Here is a 15,501-nt window from a genome sequence, read left to right as displayed (position 1 = left end):
TTTTAAGATGCTTATAGAGGCATCTGGTATTCGTTGGTATATATTCAAGAAAACTTGGGTGTTTTAAGTAAAAAGAAGGCTTGAGTTTACATTCAGAAGATAAACAAAATTCTACTACTTTGAATAAGAGAACCAGAATAGTCAAGTGAAGACATTTAAGAGGCAGCAGAAAATAAAGATTTCAGCAAAAGAAGGTGGAAGACTATATTTATAGCTTGTTTTAAGATAATAAAATTAACTAGTAAATGTTTATCAAAATGTAAATGAACCGTCTTTCAAAATATTTTTAATTGATTGTTCAGAGCTCAAATCAAACTTTTCTTTAGAAACCATGTTACATACAGTTGATGATAGCCCATCCATTTAACCCTAATATCAAAAAGGGATGGACCATGTCCCTTATAGTGCTTGCACACATTTCTCATGACCTTATTATTTTTTAAATATGAATTTAGTTTAAGTTTTAAAAACTGAGTTTCTTTCTTGCTCTTTTCCTTGTCTCTTTTTTTCTAACACACACACAGATACATACACACACACATTTTCCAGCTTGTCTTGAAAATTTACATTTGGCAAAACTAAACCTGCATTCTTACAAAGTAGAAATGGCAAGAATCTGACTGGGATTAAGAAACACCTCTATAGACTTTACCACACAGTGTCCTGACTTTTTTTTTTAACATTACACCCAGCCTTATTTCTACTTTTATCTCTGGATATTGCATCTTGTGACCTTTATGATGTATTTGATGTATTTTTATTTCTAGTAATATTTACCTTGAATCCTAACTCCACTATGCAATAGTTTTCATAGGTGAAATAGGTTGTAATGACAAAAGAGAGATCAGGAATAAATTACCTTTTATTCTGGTGACTTTGTGTTTAACATCCCTCATATGTTGTCCTTGAATCCTCTGTAGGTCTTTATTTCCCTTCATATCTGATCTGAGAAGAATACTATCAATTGTATATTTTTTAAAAAACTGCTTAGATTTTATTATGGAGTATGGACTAGAAGGATTTAAGATTGGATGAGAGTGGACTGCATATAAAACTGTATATCCAGTAGGCACTTTAAATATGCAAACCAGGAAAGAGGTGTGGACTGGATATATACATTTGGAAATGGTGTGGTCAGTTTCCATTGCTGTGACAAAATATCTGAGATAAACAGCTTGAAAAGAGTAAATGTTTGTTTTGGCTCATGGTTTTAAAAGTTTCAGTCTGTGATTGCTTGGCCTCATTGCTTTGGACCTGTGGTGATGCAGCCGGTCATGATGGGAATGTATGGGAAGAGGCCTGTTTGACCTCACGGTGGCTGAGAAGCAAAGAAAAAGAGGAAAGGGCCAGGGTCCCAATAATTCCTTCACAGGGCACACCACCAGTGATGTAACTTCCTCCATTGCTTCCCTCCACTGCCTGGAAGCATCACAGCCTGGCGATCAAGCCTTTAGCATGTGAGCCTTTGGGGAGCATTTCAGTTCCATCTGAACCATAAGAGGAATCATTTGCAACAAATAGTGGTTATGACATGAAATAGAACAGATTAAGAAAAGAGGGCGATTGGGAAAACTGTTGTTGAGGAGAAGTACATGTGAGAACACAAACCAGCAGAGACTTGAAGAAAGGAGATGTCAAAGTGGGAGAGGAATGAGGAAAAGTGGATGCCCTGCAAATCAAGTGAATTTCAAGAAGAGTAAACCATAAGCTGAGAAATTAATCAAACGAGGACTTAAGAAATCATATTTGGATTTTTCAGCTCGGAGGTATTTCCTGAGCTGATGACACGATGTTTCACTTCAAGAACATGAGGATTTAGTAGTCTTGAACCATCTGTGTCAGTGTTAAAGAATGGAATCTTGTTTAGTCTAAACCCGACTTAATATTTTTGTCATACAACAGCATCATGGACCATCACCATCACCACAACAAAAATAATAATTTGTTTACATAAATAAATAATAAAATGATAAAATAATAATACATTAGTGATCTTTTGAGTGAATATATCAAGTTATCATCCAAACTGGAATACATTTGAGAGGGAGAAGGGTAGCTCCTAATAAATGCAATAGGCATGAGCCATAGCCCAGAAAATCCAGGATGAATGGTCAACCTAATTATAGTTCATGTTTATTCAGGGCTTGCTATGTGCTAGGCACTGAGACAAGGTCTTTATTGGTTTATCTGATTTAATGACTAGTTTTACTTGGTAAACATTAGTAATTCTTTCTTTGTATATAATGAATTGTCCAACAAATATATATAGTTTTGATTACCTTAACTGCACTTAACTGTTTAAGAAAACTGATGTTAGATACCAAATTGTGTCCCACTGAGTGAAGATGATTAATACAGATTTCCAGTTGTTAACGAGTTTCCAATATAGCAGAGATTATCTGTGAATAAAATTTCAACGTAATGTGCCAAAGTGACTCCAACTAGTATTTTAGTACATTATATGCTATATATTTTAGGGTTAAGATTACATTATATTGAACTTTTCAATAAAGAATTTGTTTTTCTTAAGAAAATGTATCTAGAAAAAAGACAAAGTGTAGCTACTTGCACTTATAAGTGGGTTTTTCTCTATCATAAAGGATACTGTGTGTGTGTGTGTCTGGGTTGGGGGTGGTTCTTTGTCACAAAGGGGGGAATTTCCCTATCTAAATGTAATTTTAGGCACATTCAAGCTATATCCTGTGAAAAGTATAATCTGGTATATTCCTCTGACACATTTGGTAGGTTTGGATGGCATTAATTAGCATAGGTATTGCTGTAAATGACATGTCAGTCCAGGATAACAAAAAGTACTTGTTACTGATGTCAATCATTCATCCTTTGTCAGTTCAAAAGACTTCCCTAAAGGAAGGTGCATTGATCTGCACTGACCCACAACATTGCAAAACCATTTCTGTATTCCAGAAACCAAAGGAAAATTACCTGCGTTTGAACAGTCATATGGAACTATTCACATAGAAAGTGAATTTTACTAAATTTTAGTAGTAAGACTTTTAAATTAGGCCAAGTGTAGTTGAATCTTTGGAAAATGAAACAAAATAACTTGTTACAATCCTAAAATCTAATCTTTAGTGTTTCTCCCTTAGTAACTTTAATCTTTGGCAGTTCAATTTGTATATTTGTTTCACTTTGAAGTAGTTTTGAGTTATTCCAGGTAAATGATTGCAAGTACCAATTTCTGGTTAAAAATGGAGGGAGATCACACAAGCAAAAGTTCATGATGAGATAAATGAATAGAAGAAGTATTATTTTCTACATATATTTTAATTTTTGTATTTAGCTCTTCTGATATAGATTTTCATCACATCATTCCTGTACTATTTCTTCATAGCGTTTCTTAAAATAATAACCACCAGTGTGACATGTGAATTTTTTGAGCAAAAACTTACTTTAAAGTACCATCACACACATTTCCTCAAAACATAGGCAGATATTTATTAACATAAGAATATTTTATTTCTAATTTTGCCACAAATATTCTCCCATGTTCTAATTTATTATTTAGTGGACGAGAGAATGAGTGGTTTTAAGATAAGACACGGGATATGATCTGGAGTAATGGCACAAGTTGAAGGTATTTATCTTAATATTTAATTTTAATGAGGCAGAAAATACCCATTATTAGGAACTTACATTTTGATAAAGTTTGTATAATAGAAATAATTCACTTAAACTTATGAATGTTTATACCACTAAAGGTCTGACACTCATGCATCACATTTCTGTGTCCTTGAAAGAAAGGTGTAGGATGTGGTGCATTTTAACATCTAATGCATTTGTTAGAGAATTAAGATGAAACAAGATTTAGAATATACTCATGTAATGTACTCTGATTTGCCTTCTATGCCTTATTTGAACAGCATATTCCCAACCTTTGTACCATCTTTAAAATTTTTATTCCAAATGTCTTGCTGTCTTACAGACCTATGTTATCTGTATCTGATCTGTCTCATGCTTTTGAAATCATCTCTTTTTATTATTCCATTAAAATTTTTGAAAATGGATTTTCCTTTACACTTTTCTAATCATCCTGTAATTCTTTAGCGCTAAGACATTAAAATGAATGGGTAAAAATATTTGATACCTAATCGTCTCTGCCAGTCCATTCAAACTCATGGATTTGCAAAATTATGTTAAAGTCTTTTTAAAAATACATTTGAGTAGGCTTTTGTCGTCATTTGGATTTCGAATATTAATTTTCTCTTGCTATGCTGCTTAGCCATAAAAATGAAAAAGGAGATAAATGTGGGTTTCTTTTAGTGGTGGTAACTTAAAGGTACTAGATTTATTTATTACAGTGTTCAATAAGGCAGTTTCTATATTTCTGTTCACCTCACATCCCACAGAAAACAAAATAGTGGAAAGCTCCCTACCCCAGAACAGTAAGAGAAAAGTCTGATTCAGTTTGTAATAACTGATTAAAAGTGTAATTTCCCCCTAGATCAAACAGATAATAGAAGTCTGTTGAAGCTTCATCTTGGCATATTCTGGAAGTAGAAGACTATTCTGGAGAAAGGATCATTGTTAACAAGAGTAAGATTCCTCAGCCCTGGGAGAGAGCATTAACATCTGTCCCTCTAAATGTAAGTCATCATGCTGTGTGTTTTCCATCCCTCAGGATTTTTTTTTTGTTTGTTTGTTTTCCCTTTTTCTTTTCAGATCTTAGTGATGAAAATGTTAATGTTATTTGGATTTATTCTTTGGAAAACATACTGTTGCTCTAGTTGGTAACTTTTTCATGCTGATTTATGTTAACTTTCACTATTATTACAGTGCTGCCTTAGGATAATAATATTTAATGCAAAATGAATTGATTTTAATTGTATTTTCTGATGGAGAACAGTTAGAAATTTTGAGTATTCTGATGAAAAGGTAATTTCATTTGATTTAATAGCTACACTAGGGCCATTGTAATCATTTTGCTTTAAACTTTGGTTCTTTCATTTTTATATTTCTTCATAAGACTAATATGTCTATTTAAATCCACCACAAGATAAGAGAGTGATTAAGTCCTTTTTCACTTTGCATAGGGAAACTTCAATTTTGGATGACTTTGTATATATGATCTATAAAAATATATCAGTTTTGTCCAGTCAGTGTGCTAGAAAAACTGTTCCCTGTTAGGAAAAACTTAAAAGATATCTGTTAATGATTGTACAGAGACACAAAATTCAGTTTCTGTTAGAAATTGGTAGGTAGAATTCTGATTTAGGCCAGTGCTTGTGTTAGGAGGATTATTTGTGAACAAATTCTTTGTTCTTTGTCAACGCTTTTGTTTGGGAAGTTACCTAATATGTCATCTTGTGGTAAAGCACTTGATATATGATGTTCAAGCTTAACTGCCAAAAATTTAACTTTTGCTTTATAACTGATGGTTTTTTTCATTTATTGGTTAAAGAACTCATGACAGAATATTGTTTTGCTGTTTGGAAATTCAAATTATGTAGTAGAGAATGTATATTAATGCTCTATGGTTAATCAAATCATACATTTCTTCCAGTTGTTCTCAAACCAACACATGAATCTTCGCAGGTTTGGTATTCTTAGTGACAGCATCTGACAGAGTAGTCAAAGTGGCCTATGCTGAGAAACCTTCATAATGTTTCATTCTGCTATCTAGAACATTCTTATAGTTCCACTAAACACCTGAACATCTGTAGTTTTAACTTAGTACAAATTATATATTTAACAGAAATAGTGCATACAAAGAGAAGAGTTTTAGGTATTTGACTTAGATGTTCAGTTTAAACTTTTTTTTATTGAACAAGATAAAGATACTTTGGTAAAGGACTGCAAACATTCTGTTCTCTGACATGAAGCAGTTGTTCTTTACATAAAAGTTTAATTTTTATTCATTGGTTTGAGGTTGTTGAAGGTTTGAAAAATAATATCATTTGCAGTAGTGTTTTGCTGGTCCTGTGCTGGATAGCAATTGAGGGTGAATAAAGTTAGTAAAAATAATGTGGTTGAATCTCAGAAACATAATATTGATTGAAAAAACCCTAACACAAAATAACAATACTGTATGATTTCTTTTATATGAAGTTCCAAAACTAGACTATACTTTCTATGGATGCAAGAAATGATTATAATAAAAGTTAAGATAATAGTTAAATTATGAGTAGGTGGTAAATTGAGGAGGTGGTTCCAGAAGCTTCTGGTATGCTGGAAACATCCGTTTGTTCATCTGACTGGTGGTTGCAGAATGTTTGTTTTATGAAAAACCATTGGTGAGAAGAAACCTGATGATTTTCTGCTAAGATTGGGAACAGGTAAGGATGTTTCTCTGACTGCTTCTACTTAACTTTATACTAGAAGTCATAGCTAAGGTAAGAAGACAAGGAAAGTCAATAAAAGGCATTCAGATTGGGAAGCAAGAAATAAAACTGTTCATAGAAGACATGATTATCTCTGTAGCAAATTCCAGAGATTCAACAATATCACAAACCCCTGAAAATGACAATGATTATGGAAAGGTTATAGAACACATGATTAACATACCAAAGTCAGTGGCCTTCCTCTATACCTGCAATGAACAATTGGGACTTGAAATTAATAACACAACACCACAAAGGAAACATACTTTAGGTGTAAATCTAGTGAAATGTATACAAGATCAATATTAGGAAAACAACAGAATGCTGATGAAAGAAAATTAAAGTTTTAAATAAGTGAAGAAATATTGTGTTCATGCAGAGATCGAGTCAATATTAAGATATCAGTTCTTCCTATTTTGATATATAGATTCAACACAATATCAATCAAATTCTAGCAATTTGTTTTATGAACATTGACAAACTGCCTTGTATAGAAAGGCAAGAAGACTCAATAGTCTTCAATAATATTGGAGAAAAAGAATAAAGTCGGAAGATGGACACTCCCCAAATTCAAAACTTACTGTAAACCTACAATAAGAAAATATGACATTGTTAAAAAAATAGACATATAGATCACTGTAATGGAATAGTTAGCTCAGAAATAGACTACACAAGTAAAGTCAACTTATCTTTGGAAAAGGAGCAAAGGAAATTCAGTGGAGAAAGGACAGCCTTTTCACCCAGTGGTGCTGGAACAAGTAGACATTCACATGTTAAAAAAGGGGGGAGGGGAGGGATCTAGACACAGATCTTTTCTCTTTCACAAAAATGAGCTTAAAATGGATCATAAAACTGAATGTAAAACCATAAGATGAATACTGGAAAAAATCCAAGTAACCTTGTGTTTACTGATGACTTTTTAGACACAACACCAAAAGCATAATCCATAAAAGAAAAATTGGTAAGTTGGACTTCATCAACATGGAAAGTTTCTGCTGTGATAATGTCACTGAAAAGATAAGCCATAGACTAGGAGAAAATATTTCCAAAACATAAAACTGATAAAGGATTTGTATCTCAAATATTGAAAAAACTCTTAAATTTAGTAATTAGAAAGCAAAACCCAATTTAAAAATGGGCAAGTACTCTAAACATACACATTAATCAAAGAAGATATAGTGTTCAAATATATATGACAAATAAGCATATGAAAAGATACAGAGTAAGGGTCTGCAAAGTAAAACAAAAGTACCACTACAGACCTATGTGAATGACTAAAATCCAGAATGCTGATAACACCAAATGAAGAGGAGTATGGGTAGCATTGGAGACTCTCATTCATTGTATTCATGTGTATTCAGAGCATACACAGGTTTTAGAAGACAGTTGGGCAGTTTCTTATAAGATTAAACGTATCCTTGCCATATAATCCAGTAGTTACACTCCAGTGTATTTATTGCAAATGCATTTAAATCTTAAAGTTCACACACACACAAGAATGTTATAGCAGTCCCCACTTGGGTTTAGTGGTGCTAGATATTGAACCCAAGGCCTCACACATATTAAGCACACTCTACTTCTGAGCTACAGCCCCAGATCTGTTTCCTTAATTGGTGAATCGCAACCCAGTTGTCCTTCAGTAGATGAATGGATAAACAAATTGTGCTACATCCAGACAATGTAGTATTAGTAATAAAAAGAAACAAGGTACCAAGCTACAAGAAGACATGGAGGAGTCATGCATACATATTGCTGAGTGAGTGAGGCCTACTGAAAAAGACAAAACTGAAGACAATAAAAGAAGATCAGAAGTTGTCAGGAATTACAGGCAGAGGTGAGAAATGAATAGGCAGATCATAGGATTTTTAGAGTAGTGAATTCATTCTGTGTGATTCTGTATGGCCTGACTTTTTGTGTTATTTGTGGAAATGTATAAAATTGGTCAAAACAAAGAGTGAATCCTTATGTAAATTCTGGAGTTTAGTTAATGATAATGTATCAGTATAGGTTTATCAGTTATAGCACCACAGTAATATAACTTGTTAATAATAGGGAAACTGAGTATATATGTTGGGGGTGGGAAGGTGTATATGGAAACTCTTTGTTCTTTCTGCTCGATTTTCCTGTAAATCTAAAAGTGGTGTAAAAAATAAAATTTGCTAATTTAAAAAAGAGTAAACAAAACATTAGGTTGAATGTCTTTATTTTAAATCCTTCATTGCATGTCTAATGTAATTCACAGCAAAAAAAGAATTAAAAAGGCAATCTTAATGATTCTGTTAAGTAGAATTCTGAGAAAAAGTAAGACAATTTCAATGTGACCTGTCAACACTGAATAGTCAATGTAAAAAGATAGAATTTTAAAATCAATATTTGGTTATATTACAAAGCAGCATATTTTATTTTGGGAAAGTGTTAACCTCTATAGAGAAGGACTTCTGTACTTGCTTTTTAAAAGTAACTTCTTGACTATTTACCCAGCATGAACTTATCTTTATTTTAAGATAAATATTTCAGTGTAAAATTAAAAATAGACATTTATGACATCAAGTATAAAAATATTCCTTCTGTAGTACTGAACTCCTCATCTTCAATGAGTTGCTCATTGTTTCTTTCCCTAATTTTTAATATGCTTTCTGCAGAGGTCTGTCATCCTCAGAAACAAATTTTCATTAAAGTGATACCAAATTTTGTTAATTTTATGCTATGTTGTAATGTATAGGAAAAAAGATAGTCTTTCTTTGAATAGAAAATTTTAAATATAATTATACTTTAAGTTTTAAAAAAGAATCAGATATGGGTTTCTTTCTAGTTCTTTTTCTTTTTTTTTATTCCTTTTTCCTCCCTCCACTTCTCTTTTTCTTCCCACTTTCTTCTTTCATTCTTGTTAATTTCAATTGGTTAATTTTCCAAGGAGTGAACATAATCTTATGTAGTTCGATGACATTAAAGAGAAACCAGGAATTTATTATTCATAAAAATGAAATATGAAAATCCCCTTTTTCTTCAGGCTCTGGAGATAGCTAGGCTCAACACAAATGTCTGGGGAGAATGCATCTGTTGCTATTGCATTTATTTTTTTTGTTTCTCTGAAAACTTGGCATTTGCAAAATATCTATGATTTTGATTTGTCTTGGCCAAAGCCCAGATTACCAAGGAATTACATTTTGAACATATTCAACTAAGAATTATCTTTGTAGCAACTTTTCCTTTGCCATATTGAAATTTTGGGAATAAAATCAGATTTTGTTTTAAAAACTAGCTATGTTTCTTCCTAGTGCCAGAACAATTTTTTTCTGTGTTCAAGAGGCATAAAGCAATGCTTATAGTCTTTCTGAAACTTATTTTAAGCATGTTGTGGAGGAAAGAACCCCATTTTGAATTTGACAGACCTGGGTTCAAATGTTTGCTCTGCCACTTACAATTTACATTGATTCTGGGTAAGTTTTGCATGCAAAAAGCAACAATAACAATTTCTTTAAAGAGTTATGTCAAGGTTTAATGATCAAATACAAAAATACCTGACAAAGCAGTTATTTATTTAGTGTTGGTGATCTCTTGCTTGCTCTTCATGTATGCAGCAGGTGTGTGTATAAGAGAATAAATGTATGCATTTTGGCATGTATGCATGTGTTTATATACCCACATGTATGTGTGGTTTTATATGACTCTCAAAAATATATAGGTACATAGTAATGTGCAGTATTTTATGTACCATTTATTTTATCTGTTAAGTTCTGAAGCAGAGAGTTCTTCTGGAATTGATATAGTTCTGGAATTCGGGAAATATGTATCCTATCACCACATGGAAATATTTAAAAAGTTATTTCTTTGTGCCCTGGTTTTTTTTTTAAGTTTATATTAATGTACCTGGAATGTTTATAAATCCTTAGAAGACTATCTCATGGGTATTTATGTTTCTTTTACAAATTCTCAGCAGGAAATAGAAGAATGGTATTCTTTTTCTTCAATTGTAATTCAGAGAATGATATACTACTACTTCTTGATTAGAGTTCAAAAGAATGTGCATTGGTCATCTTGAGAAGATACATGGGAATATGGGAAACAAGATAATTTATTTATTAAATGTCTAAAAAAAAGGTGTCAGTTTTGACAAGACAAAAAAAAAAATGCAAGGTAGGAGTTGAATCTTTAAAAATTTATGTTCCTGTGATTTAGTTTACACTAAATAGTGAGGCACCAGCTTCTTAGGGGAAGTTTGTACAGCTATTTTCAAATCTGATTTGGATCTTTTTAGAATAGTAATTTCAATGGAATGAAGTATAATACTTCTTGCTCTCTTATGATGTAGGTTTTCCAGCAAAAATGACTGTTAGTATCCTTAAAAAGTAGCTGTGTATCTTGCCTAAATATCTGACTAAATTTGTGTCTTTTAACTGCCAAATAATACTCAATTCTTGACTAAATGTCTGCTCTCAGACCCTAAAGAGAGGACTGTAACAAAGAAAGACTATTTAAGTCCCAGGATAAAGTCCATCAAACTAAGTATTTATCCTAAAAGCCTTAAGTCTTAGTTTGAAGTGACTATTATTTCTTAAAAAGGCAAACTAGTAAAAACTTGTGTTTTCTTTATATCTCTTCAGTTTTTAAGGACAAGATGATAAAGACAAAATTTCTTGTTAAACACAAAATGCATGGTAAGCTCCAAATCTATTTGAAGGAACAGTTAGTTACCCGTGGAGTCCACTTCCAAGTTAACGATGCAAAGTGTTATCTGGGACAGGGGACTGAGTATTCCTGGAACGAGTAACTCCTTTTTAGTGGATGCGTTTATGGTCTAATTTTGTGGAGCTGACAGTTCTATCCATGCAACTATTATTACTTGCATGCTCCATTTTTATTACAGCCATGGGTAACGACACAAAGGAGAAGCAAAGTGGTCTTGGTCAGATATTACAGAGTAGCTTGAAGATATTTGTTCTCCACATATGTGACCTAATGATCTTTTCCACTTAACCCTCTTATGTGTTTAATAATTTTATTATTGACAACTTCATTGGCCATAAATTTTTGTTTTGTAAATAATAAAATACCATTTAGTCTACATAGGAGAAATATTTTGGGTTTATACAAATGTATAATCTGTATAAAGACCTAAAATCTTCACATTGGCTAAAATAAAACACATTGGCTATCTCAGGTAACTTAAGGTATAAAAAAGCATTCATTAATCTCCTGATCTGGGCAAACTGGTTGTGAATGTTTTTCCCTGAAAATAGTTTTAAACATTCTCTTCACTGTAGAATACAAAGTGATAGTTTTCCATAAGATTTGCATTTTGAAATATCCTAAACATTCAGAAAATAATGTAGTAGGCACTTGTTCAAATTTGACATGTATTACAATTTTGTTTTATGTCTTCAGATCTCTTTATAATGATGTAGAGCACCTCTTACTCCTTCTAGTTACTGTACTGAAGTTAGTGTTACTTATAGTCTAAATTTTTGTTTTTTTTGTGTGTTTAAGTGTGATTTTAAAATTTATATAAATCGTATCATCAAATCAACCCTTTTGAAAAGAAATTTTAAACTATATTTAGGGTGTTTGTCCATGTTGAAAAAAAGAAGCCTTTTTTTTTTTGTTTTTAAAGCAGAAATTTATTGTTATAAATTCCATATAGAAAACTATATAAATAAATGTACAGCCTGATGAATTTTCTCAGTTGAACACACTGTGCAGTAGTTCTCAGATGTTCCCCCCATCCTCTTGCTAATTGTTAGCTACTGTCACCTGTTTCCCACTCCCCATATTTTGCCCTTGAGCAATATAGAGTAGTTTTGTTTGTTTCTGAACTGTATATAAAATGGAATTATTCGGTATACTCCTTAGGTCTGGCTTCTTTTTCTGAATATTAGCTCCATGAGCTTCCTCCCTCTTGTTGTGTAGTTAAGTATTTATTCTGGATTCTATCTGATATTCCTCCAATTACATAACTATACCATCATTTATTTATGCCCATCCTCTTTTGGACCATTTGGGTTATTTTCCTGTTTTTGGTGTTAGGAATAATACTGCTCTGAAGATTATTGCCCATGTCTTTTACATATGTATATCTGTACCTAGAAGTTTTGCATTATAGAACATCTATACCTTTATAATACCAACCTAGCATCTCTATTATAGGTTATCTAGTATCTATATTAGTCAGATTTCATCACTGTGACCAAAATACTTGATAAGAACAACTTAGAGGGGAAAGATTTATTTTGGGACATGGTTTCAGAGGATTCAGGCCATAGTCAGCCAGCTTCATTGCTGTTGACCTGAGGTGAGGTGGAAAATCATAGCAGAACAATGTGGCAGAAGAAAGCTGCTCAGCTTATGGCAGCCAGGAAGCAGAGTGAAAGAGAAGGGCTGGAGAGGAGATAAATCCTGCATAGTATACACCCAGTGATCTACTTCCTTCACGCACCTCCTGCATTTCAGTAATCCATTCAGAGCCCTTATGATCCAGTCATTGCCTTGACCAACCCTCCCGCGAACCTTGCTCACTGGAGACTGTTCTTTTAATACATGGGACCTGGAGGCACACTCCACATCCAAATCATAGTACCACCACATTGTCAGGAGTAGCAGGCACTACTTATAGTCTTCTAAAGCAGACTGTTTTATGCTTTCGCCATCAAGGTCTGAGAGTTAGCGTTGCTCCATGTCTTGCCAACGTGAGTTTATCTTTTTGCATTTTTGACATTTTGGTGGGTAATATTCATTAGTTTTTAACTGCTGTATAACATTCCATAATTTGAATAAATCATGTTTTTTTTTTCCCATTGGTATAGACAACTTGATTGTTTTCTAGTTTTTATGACTTCCAATAATATTGCAGTGGACATATCTGTATATATCGTTTTGTGTACATACTGAGGACCTTTTCTAAAGTTGCATTTGATGTAATGTGATATTTATGTTGTACAACATTATGTTTTAATATATGTATACATTGTGCAATGGCTAAGTCAAGCTATTTATCTTATATAATACTTCATACACTTATTATTTTTTTTTTGGTAGTGAGAACACTTACAGTCTATTCTTAGCAATTTTCAATCATACAATGTATAATTACTAACTCCAGTCACCATGATGAACAATAGATCTCTTGAAAATATTCTTCCTCTTTTACTGAATATTTGTGTCCTTTTTCCATCTCTCAATTCCTCCCTTTGGTTTCCAGCATCTTTATACGATATATTGCTATTTTTTTCTAATAAGGTTATCCCATTAAGCAATATTTTGGTTTATTTCAAATCATACAAATGAAGCAATAGAGGGTATGTTACCTTTTTAAAAAGCATCATATAAAAGTTAATAACAGGATTTCAGGGCAATTTAATGGAGAGTGATGAAACACCTGTATAGCTCCTAGCATACAGACAAAAATGAAGCTCTTGCATTCATATCTTTATTTTGTTATGAAGTGCTCATTCTAGTGTCTATTACTATTCATGTGAATTTACCCAAGATCAGTTTAAGGTAGTCCTTTCAATATTTCCCTGTATAACATAACTGCTGCAAGTGTTTTGATATTGATTTTTTTTAGTTATCTAGTAACCTTACCTATTGAATTGCCTTGGACAGTCTCCATAATCAGACTAATAGATTTTTACATTTTGTGACATTCTTATTAAAGATTTGGTTTTAAGCAAAAGGGCGAAGTGAACCAAAATTTGTTTTAATTGTTCCTATTGTGTTTTGTGAGAACGGAATGTCCTTTTATTATATATTTGTAATAGATAACACCAAGATAGTTATCCTTTCTATTAGACATAAAAACTGATAGAGTCAGTGTTGGTAGAATGACCAAAGCAAGACCTTTAATCTAGGTTCTTAAATTTGACACTGTTGGTAAGGTGGGTCAGCAGTTGTCTCAGAGAAGGAAATTTAATTAGTTTATTTTTTGCCATTTCCTTTCATACAATTTCCATTTTTTCTCATTGCCATTTTTTTCCCCCTAGGAGTCTTAATTAGTCTTGTTCTAGTCAACCCCTCCTGTCTCTGTTTAGCTTCAAAATACATATTGCTATACAGAATCTTTAGGTGACCATTCCTCTCTCTTTTTCATTGTGAACACCAATACACAAACAAATGTATTTGAGTTAACAAATCAGAGCTAAATTTTAAATCAAAATTCCACATAGATTTTTTCAAAGTAAAATTGTATATATAAATTTTTGCTCAGTGCTCATTAATGGCAGTCTCTTAATTTTTACAAAATGTTTATACCTAACTGGTTATTAGAAGACAGTTTTCATTTGCTTGTACAGTTTAAAAATATTTCTATGGCACTCCTATCTTTTATTTATTTTTCCTATGATGTAAATGACCTATAGTTGATTTTCTCAGTTTTTATTATTGTAAATCTAGGTCTTTTAATTTAAATCTATGTAGATAATGAATTGAGGCAGATTAAGAAATAAAATTTCTCAAGAGTTTTATTATAGAAATTAATGGTAACATAAATGACATTTATATGCAGATACCTGGAAACTGATTTTTATTTTCTGTTATACTTTAAGAACAGTCTTCACAAGGTACCATATTATTTCCCAGTCTCATCATTTCCATTCAGTAACTTGTAAACTCCTACATGCTTTGTTCAACTCTGTACCCCCAGTGCTTTGAGTGGTGCTGACACACATTCTGCATTTAAAGAAAATTTTTGGTGAGTGAATTTATTTTAATATTCTCTTTCAGAAAAGGAAGTCTGTTTATACTGCACTGCAAGGTGAGTTTTAGTCATTTTTTCTTGACAAAGAATTCTTAAGGAAGACTGCGTTGAAAGGAAATGCAAAAACTTAATCATGGTTGAGCAGTTCACATCTTTTAGGGCTATGATTAAAGAAAGTGATCTTGGTTAATTAAGCCAAAAATAATTTCATTCAGTTAAAAAATAGAAAGAACAGACCAACAATTTTCACATTATAGTAGATTCTTACCTACCTTTGAAAAAGCACATGTAAAATATCAATATTACTAGTATGAGTTCACTCGAAGGGAGATAGACTTTTCAGCATTTTTTTCTCCCCTTCAGCTGTAACTCCTGGGAATTTCTCACTATTTTTTTTAAAACTCCTGAGTCAGTGTCTTTTCCTCTAAGATGGGATTTGAGTGATTGAATAAGTGCTGATTGACTCCTTGAACA

The 15,501-nt window shown here is 32.4% G+C and overlaps 1 protein-coding gene and 1 long non-coding RNA gene across 4 annotated transcripts in view; both read left to right on the top strand.

Moving 5' to 3' along the window:
- Positions 1-7,425, top strand: part of LOC306667352 — a 75,097-nt gene extending 67,672 nt beyond the window's left edge. The window contains exons 2-3 of the long non-coding RNA XR_013765507.1: positions 4,463-4,604; positions 6,226-7,425. This is a non-coding gene — a long non-coding RNA (uncharacterized lncRNA). The remainder of the gene's footprint in view (positions 1-4,462; positions 4,605-6,225) is intronic.
- A 4,490-nt stretch (positions 7,426-11,915) lies between these two features.
- The window catches only part of LOC306667351 (forkhead box protein P2-like), a gene marked incomplete at its 3' end in the record, with an annotated part of 513,568 nt that continues 509,982 nt past the window's right edge, over positions 11,916-15,501 (top strand). For 2 of the 3 annotated variants that reach the window (XM_079149854.1, XM_079149856.1), the window contains exon 1: positions 11,918-15,084. Of the gene's footprint in view, positions 15,085-15,501 lie in introns of all 3 variants that reach the window. The other variant, XM_079149855.1, reaches the window with a different exon arrangement.

The sequence above is a fragment of the Sciurus vulgaris genome, assembly GCF_902686455.1.
Source record: "Sciurus vulgaris genome assembly, chromosome: 8".
In the NCBI taxonomy this organism is placed as follows: Eukaryota; Metazoa; Chordata; class Mammalia; order Rodentia; family Sciuridae; genus Sciurus; species Sciurus vulgaris.
The sequence above is the reverse complement of the archived record's forward strand: the minus strand, read 5'-3'. Positions and strand labels throughout refer to the sequence as shown.